This window comes from Podarcis erhardii (genome assembly GCF_964252035.2).
Source record: "Podarcis erhardii genome assembly, chromosome: 10".
Classification (NCBI taxonomy): Eukaryota; Metazoa; Chordata; class Lepidosauria; order Squamata; family Lacertidae; genus Podarcis; species Podarcis erhardii.
Window position 1 is genome coordinate 49,802,637 of NC_138500.1, and position 15,361 is coordinate 49,817,997.

The following is a 15,361-nucleotide window of genomic DNA, read 5'->3' on the forward strand; positions in this document are numbered from 1 at the left end:
TACACCTGTGTATATTTCAATAAGGGAAATATAAGGTGGCATTGTGGGTTAAACCACAGAGCCTAGGACTTGCAGATCAGAAGGTCGGCGGTTCGAATCCCCGCGACAAGGTGAGCTCCCGTTGCTCAGTCCCTGCTCCTGCCAACCTAGCAGTCTGAAAGCACGTCAAAGTGCAAGTAGATAAATAGGTACCGCTCCGGTGGGAAGGTAAACAGCATTTCCGTGCGCTGCTCTTGTTCGCCAGAAGCGGCTTAGTCATGCTGGCCACATGACCCGGAAGCTGTACACCGGCTCCCTCAGCCAATAAAGCGAGATGAGCGCTGCCACAACTGGACCTAATGGTCAGGGGTCCCTTTACCTCCCTTTACCTTATATTTCGATATGCAAATAATATGGTGTAGATATTCTTGAAATTCAGAACTGAGGTCAGCTAAATTTAAATGTCTGCAGCCATTTCACATGTTCATCTGCACATAGCTAACAGGGTATTATGAAATGTCTTCCATGTATGAAAATGCTACTATATTCAGCAGTCCCCCTTCTGTTTCCTGTAGTAACCTGCTGAAAGTTATAGATTATCAGTTCAGCTGTAGCAATGCTGCCCTCCTCTGGAAGTCATTGATAATTTCTGAGGAAATGTCTAAAAACATTTGTCTTCCATTCTACTTAAGAACTGATATATGCTGCTCCAAACTTTGCAATTATTTTATTAAGCATATTAGCCCACCCTTATAAAAATTAATTAAAGTCTTTTAGCTAATTAGTCAGTGTATGAACAAACACTCCTTTTTATTTTACTATTTATCTCTACAAGCTCCTCACAAATTCAGACTAGAGGTGCTTTGGTCAGGAAGAAGCTTATAACTATCTTTGACTACATCCACAGTTCCACACCATACATTTAAAGCATTAATATATCACTTTAATGGTCATGGCTTCCCCCACAGGTTTCAACTATTCATAAATATTCACTTTTCACACATCCCATTCACACAGCATTTCACATTGACCACATTCAATGCCTCCAATTCACTCACACAAATATATATCAGCTGACATCCATGAAGAACACCAGAGGGCATATTCATTCATCATTGACTCTCCATTCATACACATTCATGCTCTGTCTTAAATTCACAAATATCCACCAGCTTCTTTCAACCAGCTACCGAAGGAGAACTTCAACCAACTCACACCCACAAACATCAGCCTGCTTCAACCTTTCAGTATCCACCAGCTTCTGAATGTGAAGTCCACTGGTTACCAGTCACCAGCATCTGCTAGTTTCCATCACTAGACATCAACCAGTTTCTGACCATGGCTAACAGCAGCCTTCAAGCTGCAATCCCACTCACCAAGTGGCCTGGCCAGGGCAAAGGCCTCTTATATACCTGCTGGGATTGACAAGGCATCTGACCCTCACCTGAATCTCATAACTCTCCTGACAGGTGATTTGGTCTGCAGCCACAATGTGGAAGTAAAGGATGAGATTGCCCACCAGATACCAGATATTCAAATTAGGCCCCAGTGTTTTTGTTACAAACCCCTTCTCAGTTAAGTAATCAATTTTAATCCAGAATTTAAATTCTCAAAACTTTCTTATTTGTTAATTTGAGCAAGTAAACAACTGCTCTCACTTCATTACAAACAGTATTTCTACCTGCAACACATGAGCAAACCTGCTCCTCTTCCTTTCACAGATATTTTGTTACCATTTGCAACTGTAGCTGCCTCTGATTCGTTATCATTTAACTCTTTGGGGAAATAATTAGCATCACACATCATGTGCATGGAAGTTGCCAAACCAATTAACCAACTAGAAGGATTACTGTTAATAGCACCAGTTTTCCTATAACTTGATGTTGCTGGATAGTTTTGATGAACTGCAAAAGCATTTTTAGTTTGCTTTCTGTTGCCAGGTGAGTCTGACGCTGATTCAGACTTAGCAGCTTCATATACTTTAGCTCCCCATTCTCCCAAAGAGGAAGAAGCACCAGAACAAGAGGATCAAAGAGTTTTGGGCAGATCTGATAGAACAACCAAGGGTGTACCACCGAAAAGGTTTTCTGAAGAGTTCGCTAAGGCTGCGGTCACATGCAACTCTGGCAGGGTTTTTAAACCTAGCATGAAGTGTGCTGAGAGTAGTAGCACAAAACGCTTCATTTATTTCCTTACCTGACATTTGAAGGATCAGGATTGAAGGAGCAAGCATGTGTTTAAAGTGGTTTGTTCAAATCTGCCTAATTAGAAATGTCAATTTGTATCTGAGAGGAAGAAATGTGTGTGAAGATTTTTCCAGAAGCTGCTTATTCATTTGTGTATTCACAATGTGTATTTTGTGTGAGTTACAGGTTGAGGTTTATGTTTTAACTCTTTCCTAATGGACACAGAGTGGTTGCAGTAACTGTATAATGGTATTGTTAAAAGTGTCTTAGATAAAGGAGGAGAGAGATACCTACAGATATGTAAACCAAGGTTGTAAGCAGAGAACAAATTTTGGAGTGTGTGTGCAAATTGCAGTTATGTTAAAGATTCTTGAAATGGTCGGATGAAATGGGGGAGGATGAGGAGATTTCACCCCTCCCATATCCAAGAATCTCCTGAGGAGCCTGCTGATTCTACAGGGAGGAGGAGCAATGTTCTGCTTTCTACTTAATTTTTTTTTAAAAAAATATATTTTATTAAGGGTTTTCTTGTTTTACAGTGTAAGTGTAATGCCTCGTGTATTTTTTTTTCCCGTGTAACATTTTTACAAATCCATTTCATTTGTTGAGGCATTAGGGGGAGAAGAAAAAAGAAAAGAAAAAAAAAGAAGAAGAAAGGATGGTGGAAGGAGGGGAGATGGATCCAAAACACCCACCCACCTCACTCACACACGAAAACAAAGATCACCACAGCCAATCACAAACAAACAATCACATCCTAGGCCAACCCCAACCTCTCTCACCACCAAAGGAACACAAGTGAACAACACAAGCACGCTGACACCAAACTACATACATTAAGCATAATAGAAACACTGCTTTCTACTTAATTAGTCAGCGAGTGAGTCAGTCAGTGTATCGGAGAGAGAGAGAGTGTTAGAGATCGTATCTAGAGATAAGGTTGCTGCTAAGAGCAGCTGCAGACTCTCAGTGTAGCATTGATTTATGCTTAGATCTTTTAGCTCTGTATATAGTTTTGTATCATAGTTGTAGCTATAGAATAAAAGGAAGATATTCTACAGAGCTGCTCTCCGAGTGGTTTATACTCTGCAAGACTCTGCAAAACTCTGCTGCGCAACGACTGTGTTATTATGCAAGTGAATCCGGTGCTCTCAGCTCTAAGCTGTGAGTCCACAGCACGGTGACCTGTCCCTGTGAGAAAGGTGGTCGCTGGCAGTGCTACCCAGCTCGCCTAGCCCAGTCGGGGTTGAAGTGCATGAGTCCAGTTGGTGCACTGGCTCAAGGGCGATGCTGACACCGGGAACTTTTCTTTATTAGTGCCACTTTGTTTTGTACGATTCCTTGCAAATGAAGGAAAACAACTTTTCTGCTTGTATATGTTGATAATATGATTTTGGTTACTGAGAACAAACAGGATTGTACAAAAACAAGATTGGGCGCAGGCCTGGTCAGGACATAGGCGTCCTGGCTTTGACAAAGGTGACCTGTGTGCTTGCTTGCTTGCTTGCTTGGTTGGTTAACAGTTGTTGGGAACTTCAAGGTCCCTGCTCTCCCTTCTTATGGTCTTTGTACTGGACCTGGAGACTCCAGTAGAGAGCATGAAGTCTTGGGTTTGCAATTTTGGGAGATGGCAGACTGCCCACTGGGGAACGGGCGGGCTGGCGAGGCCCCCTAGATTTAGAGGCCCTAGGCTTCAGCCTACTTATCCTATACATAAATCCAGCACTGGTCACATGACTGGAGACCTTTCTTTCCAGCAGTATTTCAAGCCCAGGGGAAGTTTTGTACTGTCACTTCTATCCATTTCCTACAGAGCCCAAAGCAGCAGGAAAGGGAACTGGCAGCAGTGAAGGCAAGCCTGATTGTCAACAATGGGCAAAGCAAATAACCTTCTCCCCTCAAAAAAAAGTATTAGTTCCCCTAGTCCAAAAGTCCCTCATGGGTGTCACAATGTAAAGATGGTTCAGAAACTGCAGTTAAACACAGTGGCACTATTATTGACTTAAGTTTCTAGGCACAAGTCAAAGTTCCTGCTTTCAGATAAACCTTGCCCAGCCATTGAAATAATCTGCTGGAGTTTTCCTCAGTGTTCCTCCACTATATGAAATAAGGCTGGTGGTAACTGGAGACGAGCACTTCTTAGTGGTGGCACCCATCTCTAGCATTCCCTTCTAATAGAGATTTGATTGGTATTGTCTTTAGGTGGCACCCAACTAAGTCATACCAATGAAGCAATGGAATCAATGGACTTGACTAAATAATGGGTCTACTTGGAGTATTAGCTAGTTCAGGGATGGGGAATTCAGTCCTCCAGGGGCATTTTTATCTGGCTCTTAAGACTTGCCCTATTCTTCTGCCTTCTTAGGTGCTTTTGCCTGGCTGGAATGTGTCCTTGAACTGTAATACTGCCTTTTGCTTAGCTGAATGGAGAGATGTGTGTTATGTGGGGATACAGAAACTTATGACTTTTGCATGGCCTGAATATAGCTACTTTACAACATCCATTGCTCCACCTATTTTTGCCTCAGGAAATATGGTCCATGTTGTGAAGGAAGATGTACTCTTACCTGTGTTCCGTCAAATTCATCCTGAGACTTATGCCACCTGCACTATAGGTGCCATCCTTGCATTGTGGTCTGCAGGTCTCCTGAATACCAGGGACCCTATGGGTTCCACATCAGAGAGGGCACCTAGGAACAATCCTGTCAAGAGCTCCCGTCAAGAACATCAACAGGAGCACCAACCATATCAGTACCTCGGGGCACTCAGGAATCCATTAGATTCTGTGAGATGCTGAGGGTGGACCATCTTAATGTACTCCCATCACTGTTGTGGTTCCTGCCACTGTCAGACCACGACAACAAGCTTACTATAACCCCTCTGCCAACAGATTTCACACCCTGATGAGAAGATCAGATCAAGAGGATGTCCTACCACAGGTTGGACATTTTGTATATGTGATACAGCTCCATGTCGGGGGGGGGGCAATGAATTCTGGAGCTGGTAACGTAGAGTTGGTCTCAGCATAGATGTTAAAAGTACCCCAACACTATTGGGAAGCAGAGTGGGCGGTACCAATAGCTTCCTTCAGACTCAACATCAGGAACAGACCCTCAAATTCAGTCACATGGCAGGTCAGCTTCCTGGCAAGGACAACAGAAGTTTTATGGATGCTAGTAACTCCCCACCCTTCCAATATGAGATGGGAAGCAGCTAATAAATGTTTAAAACTATCATGAAGAACAATAAAATCAAATTCCACTGAAAGCAGGCAAATTCTCAATTATCAATATGTCTTACTTTTCAGATCCATAGTGTATTTGCATGTGTCAATGTGAAACTATTTAATCAGACTTTCCATTAATCGGAAAATCTGATTTCTGGAATGGTTTCTTTTCCTCTGGGCTCGCTGGATACTGTAATGGCACAAGAAAGCTTGATAAAAGCCGTACAATCAGAATGATGCCTATATCCTTATTCACTGTGAGGGAGAAGATTTAGTATCTCAATAACAATGGAAAAACAGCATTGAAAAGCTGGGCAGTCTAAATTATTCAAGACAGTGTTTTGATTTAACAAGTGCTTCTCTGGCATTGACTTTTAAATCATCTAATTACTACAAGATTTGAGTCTAATAGAGTATCTTAGGTTAAAGATAGAGAAATCCCCCTCCTATGTTATTCTAATTAGAAAAGAAACCTACTTTAGTTTTCCTAATAAGGTGAAAGCAATATGTGAATTCAGTCCCACCCCACAAGACCTCCCTAGCTTCCCTGTCCTTTCATCCCATTGTGTCCATATAGTCGAGCTTCTTGAAAAGAGGATATAGCTCTTCCTACTCCAAGACCACAGGTGAGGCATTTTCCAGACAAACTGACCTTTTACTTCACTGACAAAACTTGTACCACTTGTGAGAATTCCCTTGCTGAACTTTTCTCAAGATGTTCAGGAACATTATTGCCCAGAAGGTCAGCCACTGTTGAAATGAAAATGGGGTTTTCAGACAAGAAGTTGAGAAGCAGGGTAAACAACAAGCTGGATTAGAAACAAGAGAAGAACTGTAACACAACTCATATTGGAAGAGATTTGTGTAAGAAAGCCTTCCTACTTTCTAAAAGGCTCTCAGAAATTGCCAACACATTTTTCACATGTTCTACATAACTGTGAGAATAGTTAGGTGTTCAGGCCTAAACAATTACCGGTATCTTTCCTCCCTGCACTTGATTCTGGGTTTTGCATCTTTGAGCGGATGAACTCATAATAGCAGGTTATATTCTTGCCAGTGTCTATGAGATAATAATCTCAACTCTAGTGTTTCTTCAGGTAACTGGGTCATTGCGGTACATTTTCCCCAAACTCTTTGAAAGCAGATCTGCCTGTAAAATGCACATTTCACACATACTGTCTTTTGATCAACGAATCCCTTCCCACTGCAGGAGTCTAATTAGATACTGACACATATTAGTTGGGGCACAACACTGCCAGGAAATTAACAAGAGTGTCTTTTATCAAAAGTCCAACTCCTCAAAATCTCAGTTTAGGCAATCAACCATTTTGTCACAATGCTGTTGAAAATATAGGTAGATTTCCAGTTTCTATCACACCCACTAAATACTGCATGCACCAATTATAACATGTTTAACAAGAGTTGCTAAAAGAAATCCAGGTTTTGCAAACTCACAAACTTCTTTGGCGCTAGTGCTCAATTAACTTACAAATGTCTCTTTTGATGAGGAGCAGAATTCATTTTGGGCAGCAAGAGGCTGGAGACTTTGGCCAGAGTGAAGCAACTTGGCTGCCCAAAGAGGCCTCCATATTATTTTTTTAGGGAACTGTGTGTGAACATCCACTGACAAGGCTGGACCCAACCCAAACACTGTCAAATTGCTTGGCTATAAAGATTTCATAGTCCATCTGAGCACATTTAAAACTTCCAAGTCCCGAACTGCTGCACGTTGCTGATAAATTCATGAAGAGGAAAGGCAGACTATTCCTGTGTAAAAATAAGAGATCCATTCTGAGGGAGCTGCACTTTAAAATAGAAATATAAAATTGAAAGGGAGGGGCTGCAACACAGGCTGCATTGAAGTTCACACACGCACACCAAAAATCCTGGGAACTGTTGTTTGTTAAGGGTGTTGTGAATTGTAGCTCTGTGAGGGGTGAACTACAGCTCCCAGGAATCTTTGTAGGAAACAGCATGCTTGAAATGGATGGTGTGTATGAAGCCACAATGTTGTTGTGTCTCTCCAGGCCTAGGAAGAACGCTCCTGTGTGTTCATGGCTCCGTTCAGTCTGGAACAAGTGTCTTGTAGTGCTGTCTGGTCCTCTGGATGGGGGATAGGAGTGAGACTCAGATAAACAACACCTTCTCTCTCCTCAACCCCAGCCACCTCATCTTGTGCTATATATTGCTAGAGGGACGACAGACCTAACCCTGAGTGTTTTATAGCTGTATGGTGGGAGGGGATGCAGTTCTAGACAGCAGAAAAGGTATTCTTTCTCCTTTCCTTCTGAAGCTGCCCTTTATAATGTGATCCCTCCCACCAGCAGAATACATATTACATACTCTTTAAGTGTCCCGGTTTTCCAGGGATGGTCCCCAAATTATGAAAGCCATCCTGGCTTCTGATTTCCTCCTGGAATGTCCCTATTTCCCCCACCAGTGCTGTCGCTGCTGAGCTCAGGGAGCCAGCGCTTGTCCTGAGCTGTGACAGCAGTGGAAGTGACAACTGCAAGGGAGCATCCTGTGACCTCTCCTCCCTTAGGCAGCTTTCAGCAGCTGCTGGAGAGCAGGCAAAGAGGGCGAATGGCGTGATGTGCCAGCTCTGAGGGGCAGGCAGAGGGCAGGGCCACCCTGGGCGAGAAGAAAGGGGATGCAGAGTGGAGCGTGAGGAGTCTTAAAAAATAAATTCTTTTTAAAAAAAATGCTTTGTGCATCCACGTCTAACCTTGCTCCTCTCCAAAGTTTATTTATTGGTGTGTGCTTTTCTTTTTGTACATCTACCAAAGGAATAAAATAAAATCGGGATTAAAGGTTTTCTCAGGACAGTGGAGGGCATCTGCGCTGTGTCCCATTGGAATGGTGGTGGTAGCCCTTGCCCTTCCTCTGACAGGAAATGCAGGGTGGGGAGACACACAAAAAAAGGGGGTTCGAGGAGGGGGAGTTGGGGGAAGTGAGAAATGTCCCTGTTTTCATCTGCAGAATGTTGGGTGCTATGAAGAAGAAGAATCTTTATTTGCATCAGCCACTAGCCATAGCAATAAAATAAAATAAAATAAAATGTTCTGAGGTAAAAACTTAACTATACAAAATACATTTTGGAGGTTTACATCAATAATAAAATAATAGATTTTATTCTAATCGCCCCCGCTAAAAACCTTGCAGTTTTTGCTGTCACTTGATGTCAGAAGGTATGATATTACAAGCTGTCAGGGGGTTGAACAGGCATCTTCCCTCTCCCTTGCTGCCCTCCATTTTCTTTCCCTTCCCTTCAGCTAATATCCTAACATTCGGTGTCTCAACTTCAGCCATACTGCATAAAGCCTACTACAGGGGGCTTCTACTGGCATTCACTTGCTGATGCAGTCAGAAACCCCCACTTCATCAGGATCCCCAATACCGCACAGTGACTCACATTCAAGCAAGTGCAAGTAGAAGCCCTCTGCACACTTTCCCTGTGCAACACATGGAAGGCCACGGACCAAACAGTGCAAATACATTGGGGTGCTCCTTATGTGTACCACATAAGAGACAAGGGCCCTGCAGGACTTGACATCTTTCCGCAGGGCCTGCAAGACAGAGCTGTTCCACCTGGCCTTTGGTCAGGGCGCAGCCTGACTCCCTCCTTTGGCAATCTTTAAAAAAACTTTAGTTTATGGTTGCCATCAATTTTGATTTTAATTAATTTTTATAATGTTTTTATAATGTTGTACTGTTTTAGTGTTGTTAGCCGCCCTGAGCCCGTCTTTGGCTGGGGAGGGCAGGATATAAATAAAATTTATTATTATTATTATTATTATTATTATTATTATTATTATTATTACCACCACACTTTCAGCATTCACATGCTCTGCCAAATTCCTGAACACACAAATAGAAAACTCATGGTTTCTTTAGACCAGGAATAGACAATGCATTATTCTCCGGATGTTGCTGGGCTTCAGCTTCCATCAGCTCCAACCAGCATGTTTAGAGATGATGGGATTTGTAGTCCACAACATTTGGAAGGCGCCATGTTGGTTAACCCTACCTTAGACTCTTGTTTCCCCTTCTATCCAGCCATCCCTCTACGCATCCCCATAGCTGAACTATCACCTACATCCTGCTAGCCAGGAAGCTTATAGGGCCCTGTCAAGCTGTTTTGGATTGATATATTTAACAAACTTACATACTAAGGAGTCCCTCAAGTGTGTCGAGATTACTGCCATGTTTTTAGTGGCCTCCTTTCCAACCGGAAAGGCACTTGAACTCCACAGTTTGCTATTAGAGGGAATGCTTCTCTTAGAAGAGCCGGCAAAAGAATGTTTCCGTTTCATTAGGCCGAGGCTGAAGGTTTTCATAAAAGATAAATGTTCATTTTACTCGACATCAAAGAGAGTTATCAGTCTAGCCCTGCCTAGTTTATAAATCTAGAGATGCATTCGCATACCAAGATATCCCACCTACTTACGCCTGTCGCTGGGCCTCTTTTGATGGTAACCCTGGCATAAACCCAAACAGCATGGACAGACTCTGTCATCTTGCAAATCCACTGATCTGGAGCTTGTTTCACGGCATGTGAAAGTACTGTAAAGTCTCACTCTTATCCAGTTTCATAACCTTGAGACTTCACCTCTCAGCATGTGACTGCATTGTTTCCTAAAGGGGTGTTGTTACTGAAGACTTTTTTGAAATGGCGCTATCACAAGACACAAGTTCTGCCCGTCATTACCACAAAAGACACATGACGTCAAAAGGGGGGGAGAAAAGGAGAGAGATAGAGAAATGCCATTCAGATTTCGTGGGCATGTGGTGATGCGGGGGTGGGGGGAGTTGAGAAGCTTTAATATCATTTTCCCCAGAGCTTCCTGGACTTCTTTACTGTGGCCTATAGAAATCTGCCGGCTTGCTCTATGCCAGCCCAGTTTAAAACAACAGAGCTTTGTTTAAACATCTTTTGAATTAACGTTTAAACTCCAGATATATGAAGGCATCCTTTCCTTTTGGTCCAACCAGTGGCTATTTCATTTGATGATTCATCTCATGAATGTTTAAAATCACATCAAGCGAGAGGCAGATGGAGGCATGAAAACATAAAGTTGGAACGCTTTAGAAGATACTCACTCCTGGTGCCAAGCTTTTCCAAACTAATGAAATGTTCTTTCCTTACACCCACTGCTACCTTAATTTCCTCCTGCCTTACTATCTCCCAGATCAGCCTTTGCTGACTTGGTACCCTCCCTATGTTTTGAACTTAAACTCCTGTCAGTCCCAGCCAGCCCCAGTGATGACTTATAAAGCCTTACACAACCTGGGACCTAAATCCTTGAATGAGTATTTCTCGTATCTGCCTGCCCATGTGTTAAGAATCATCAGGGGAAGCTTTCCCAGATGTTCCCATGTAAGTTCAATTATGTGGTGACATGGCAGACGGCTTGTGAAACTCCCCTATTAGACTTCGTGTCCTCTATATGAATTTTCCAAAAAGGATTTTCTCTTCAGCACTATCTTTCTGTGGACCCCATCCTGAACCAATGGGGAACTAATCCATACAATGGAATATTTCATATAATGGAAAGTGGGTAAGAGAGGAAGAGGATACAGTGGTTTTAGAGACTCTAAGTGCTTCCTACCAGGATCCAGAACAAACTTGTCTAAAGAGCTGTATGAAGCTTTAAAAATCATGTATCAAGGGGAGCCAACATACGGCTCCCCAGATGTTGATAGACTCCAGCTCCCAGCAGCCCCAGCCAGCATGAGCAATAGTAAGGGATGCTAGGAGTTGTAGTTCAACATTTGGAGAGAACCAGCTTGGTCACCACTGTGCCATATGCTCTTTGCTGAAAAGTGTATGTACTTTTCAGCAGGGCATGCAATTCTTCAAATAAACCCCCAAAGAAGGTTTTCTGCACAAACCTCCCTTGCTCAGCATATTATGTCAAAGAAGCACTGCTGAAATAGCAAGAAAGTAGTATCAGCAATACCTTTTCCTTTGTTAGTGGCTGTTTTCCTGTTTGTGTTAAGGAAGTCACTACAAATCTAAAGCAGAGACATGAACTGGTGAGTGGCGTAACCAGTGGCAACTTTTGGGTCATGGGAAAACAATCATACCACCAATGGTATTCATTCATTTAAATTTTACATCCACAATGCTTATTACCAAAGATGGAAAGTGTTGTAAGGCTAGATGATGGAAAGAATATCGAATAAGAATATTGATATGCCACTGGCTTACAAAATATCAAAGATTGTGCTTATAGGGTGTGATGTTTGATGTTTCATTATGCTTTAATATATGCTGTAAGCCACTTTACCCCACCAGATGTAAAGGGTAAAGGTAAAGGGACCCCTGACCATTAGGTCCAGTCGTGGCCGACTCTGGGGTTGCAACACTCATCTCACTTTATTGGCTGAGGGAGCCAGTGTACAGCTTCCGGGTCATGTGGCCAGCATGACTAAGCCACTTCTGGAGAACCAGAGCAGCACACAGAAATGCCGTTTACCTTCCCGCTGGAGCGGTACCTATTTATCTACTTGCACTTTGACATGCTTTCGAACCGCTAGGTTGGCAGGAGCTGGGACCAAACAACAGGAGCTCACCCTTTCGCGGGGATTCGAATCGCCAACCTTCTGATCGGGAAGTCCTAGGCTCTGTGGTTTAACCCACAGCGCCACCCACCTCCCAACCCCACCAGATGGGTGGGGTACAAATAATGTTGTTGTTGTTGTTGTTGTTGTTGTTGTTGTCCAGAGTCATGCCAATGGGCACAACTGGATTTCCCCTTCTTGTCCTCCCCCTTGCAGCCCCCATCTTCCACATCTGTTCTGATGTGTCGCCCAAGCAGAGGTCCTATCTTCTTAAGAGGATTGAGGGGGCCCATGCGTGACACCATGTGACACCATGATGTCATGCATGCAACACCACGCAATGTCATGACATCATGGATGCAATGTCACACGACACCACAAGGAGGCAGGGAGTGGAGCCAAATGCCCCCTGAATATTGAGGGAACTCAGCCCCCTGAAAAAATACTTTTGGGGGGGCAAAACTGCCTTGGCCCCTAGGAGCTGACGCGCCTGCCTCCAAGCCTCCAGAGCAGATGGGGGGAGACTTGAAAGAGAGATGAGAGGACAAGGAAGTCCTATTTAGACAAGCAGAAGTCCATTTTGCAAGCTGGACGCTACAGTTGAATATCCTGAGAGAATGTACTGTAGATCACATATCCTCATATTCACTTTATCTAATTCCCCACAAGGTACACTGCATCACTTGTAGATTTATTACCTAATTAGATGCTGCCCTAGGATTCTTTGGAGGGATGTGCAAGATATAATTTTTATTAAAGAAAACAAAAATGAATATAACCCTCCAAACCAATATTTTGCCTAAGATATTCAATCTCTTGATACTAAGGAAGTTGGAGGCAGCGGAATTCATCTACCTCAACGTCTCATCCACTCATCTTCAACAATGATATTTCATGTTTGTTTAACTTTGGGATTCTTTAGCACTCTATATTTAGGCTTTATCCATTTGCCATTGACTCTTAGGAAACGCTTGGCTCCAGCAAGTCTCATTCCAGTTAAGCTAACTATTAAGACCTTGTTTTCCTAGGCCAAGTGAGTGCCAGCAATTGTGCAGTATGCAGTATATGTCAAGATCCTGGCCTATCTGGAGTGCTCATTCTGATAAATATGAAGAGATTTGGACCCAAATTACATTGCCCATAGTCTTTAAGCTGTTATTTTTAAAGCAATCTAGCTGCTTCGGCCAAAAAAACAGAGAGAGAAAAGAAAATAGAAATATTACTTGTATTTAAAAGGGCTAGACACAATCTAGTGAGAAGTTCTGTTATGCAGGCTCAGTTGAAATGAATGGAGCTTCGCAAGTTCCCTTGTACAATTTCAACTGGGTGTTTAAAGTTTCCATGGGGGTGTCAAATGTTTTGTTTTAAAATGGAAAGAGACTGCAAAATGACAAAATGTAACCAAACACCATGTCCAAGCCATAAACTTTGGCTTATATTGGACTAACCTCCTCCCTCTTTGCCAATCTGAATAACTATACAGTTATACAGTCGTACCTCGGATCTCGACTGCCTTGGCTCCCAAACAAATCAGCTCCCAAACAATCGAATCCCAGATTCGTTCAGGTATTCAAACGAATAGATATCTTGGGTCAAATGTGATTGCTCATTCATTAAGGCAAGGCTGGATCTTATAGCTGTGGCCCCTCAATTTTACTGTCTTTGTGTGGTGCATTCTTATTTTTTTTATTAGTAGATATTTGAAGTTGTGTCAAAATCCTCTGTGGAATTTTCCTCTGTGCATTTTGATGTAAAATATTCATTCTCCTCTTAAACATTTGATAAGGAAAAATAGTATTTGACATGCTTTTTGCAGTGTCATACACACTGCCCAGCCTTGTGCCCCAGGAAGGTTACTTTGGTGCTGCCAACACAGCAGTTTGATTTTACCCCCAGAGGCTGACTCCATTGTCTCTTGAGACAGATGGATGACAACAGCAACAGGATTTAATATTGGACCATGTCTGAGCACTAATATGCAAGAATATTTCATATTTTGACTATATTTGATAGCTGACATGCTGTAGCATTTGGCACCTGGAAGGGCAGGAGAAGTGATAACCAGTGGTTTTTTTGTATTTGAAAGATAAGATGAAATGGTACTTGGCATGTGGGAGTCAGTGGCGGAGCTTCATGCTCTGGCACCAGGGGCAGAGAGCAGGTGGGGGAGTGGCTGGTGCACGTCCCGGGGACATAGCGTGCATCCTGGGGGCGTGGTGCCCAGCGCAGGGGGGCAGCCACAATGGCAGTGGTGGCAGTATTTCTGTTTCAGAATTGTCACACACACCCCAATCTTATTTTACCACTAATGTGGTTCAGAGATAAGGGTAGGTTTCAGGGACAAGAATCCAGGACGACTGCAGTACATTGTGAAAGGGGAGGTGCCTCCTCTACTGTGTTAGAAACACAAAACTGACAACTTGTTTTGTGAGTTACAGCTGTGAAGCGTGTCATTATGACCACCTTACATTCTGCGTTCCATTTTCCCTCCAGCAATCCAGCGTATGCTAGGCTTTTCTAAGTGCCACAACACTTTGTGTTGTTGTTGTTTATCAAGTTCCTGTTTGACTTGGGGAAGGGTCATCACACAGTGGTTAGTGTTGGGATGCTCCCTTCCTGGAACGGGGTGCAGGATCCCACCCCCAATCCTCCATGCCTTGCAGATGCCACACACACATCCCTGCTGTGCCCTGCCTGGGCTCCAGGGAAGCAGGTTCCATAAGCGATGCTGCCTTTGACTCAGGGCAACCGTGGAGGGAAGGGCAATGTACCCAAAACGTCCCCCTGTCCCAAGAGTCACGCTCTGGCTCTTCTGGGTCGAACAGCAGCCATCAGCAGCCTTACTCTCATGTAAGTGCCGTGGATAAGGCTGATATCATAACAGTTAGAACAACATGCCTTGCATACAGAAGGTCCCAGGTTCAGTCACTGGCATTTTCAGGTAGGACTGGAAGAAAGCCCTGGCAGAAACCCTAAAGCGTAGCTGCCAGTCAGTGCAGTGCTAGATAGACCAAGAATCAAATTCAGTATAAAGCAGCTCCCTATGAGTCTGTTCATATTATAGCCTTAGAATACAGTGAAGTTCTGCAAAACTGCATTCTGCAAAATGCTCGTTTTATTTTTATTTAAAGATACCATCCAGACACACTTAGTAAACTTCCATTCAGCTGTGCTAGGTATAAGTGCCCTGAGTGATTTATGGTGAGCCGCATCAGACAATGGCTTCCTCTATTACATGATCAAATTTATATTTTAGCCTTTGGCCAAATGCAATAAACAGGCTTCAGCCTGTTGGAAATTAGCAATTATGGTGCAATATAGCTAAATGACATTTATAGGCTGCGCTGAGCTTTTTATTCCCTGCCGTTTTAGAAGTAAACAATGCAGGGTTTAATTCTCATGCCTG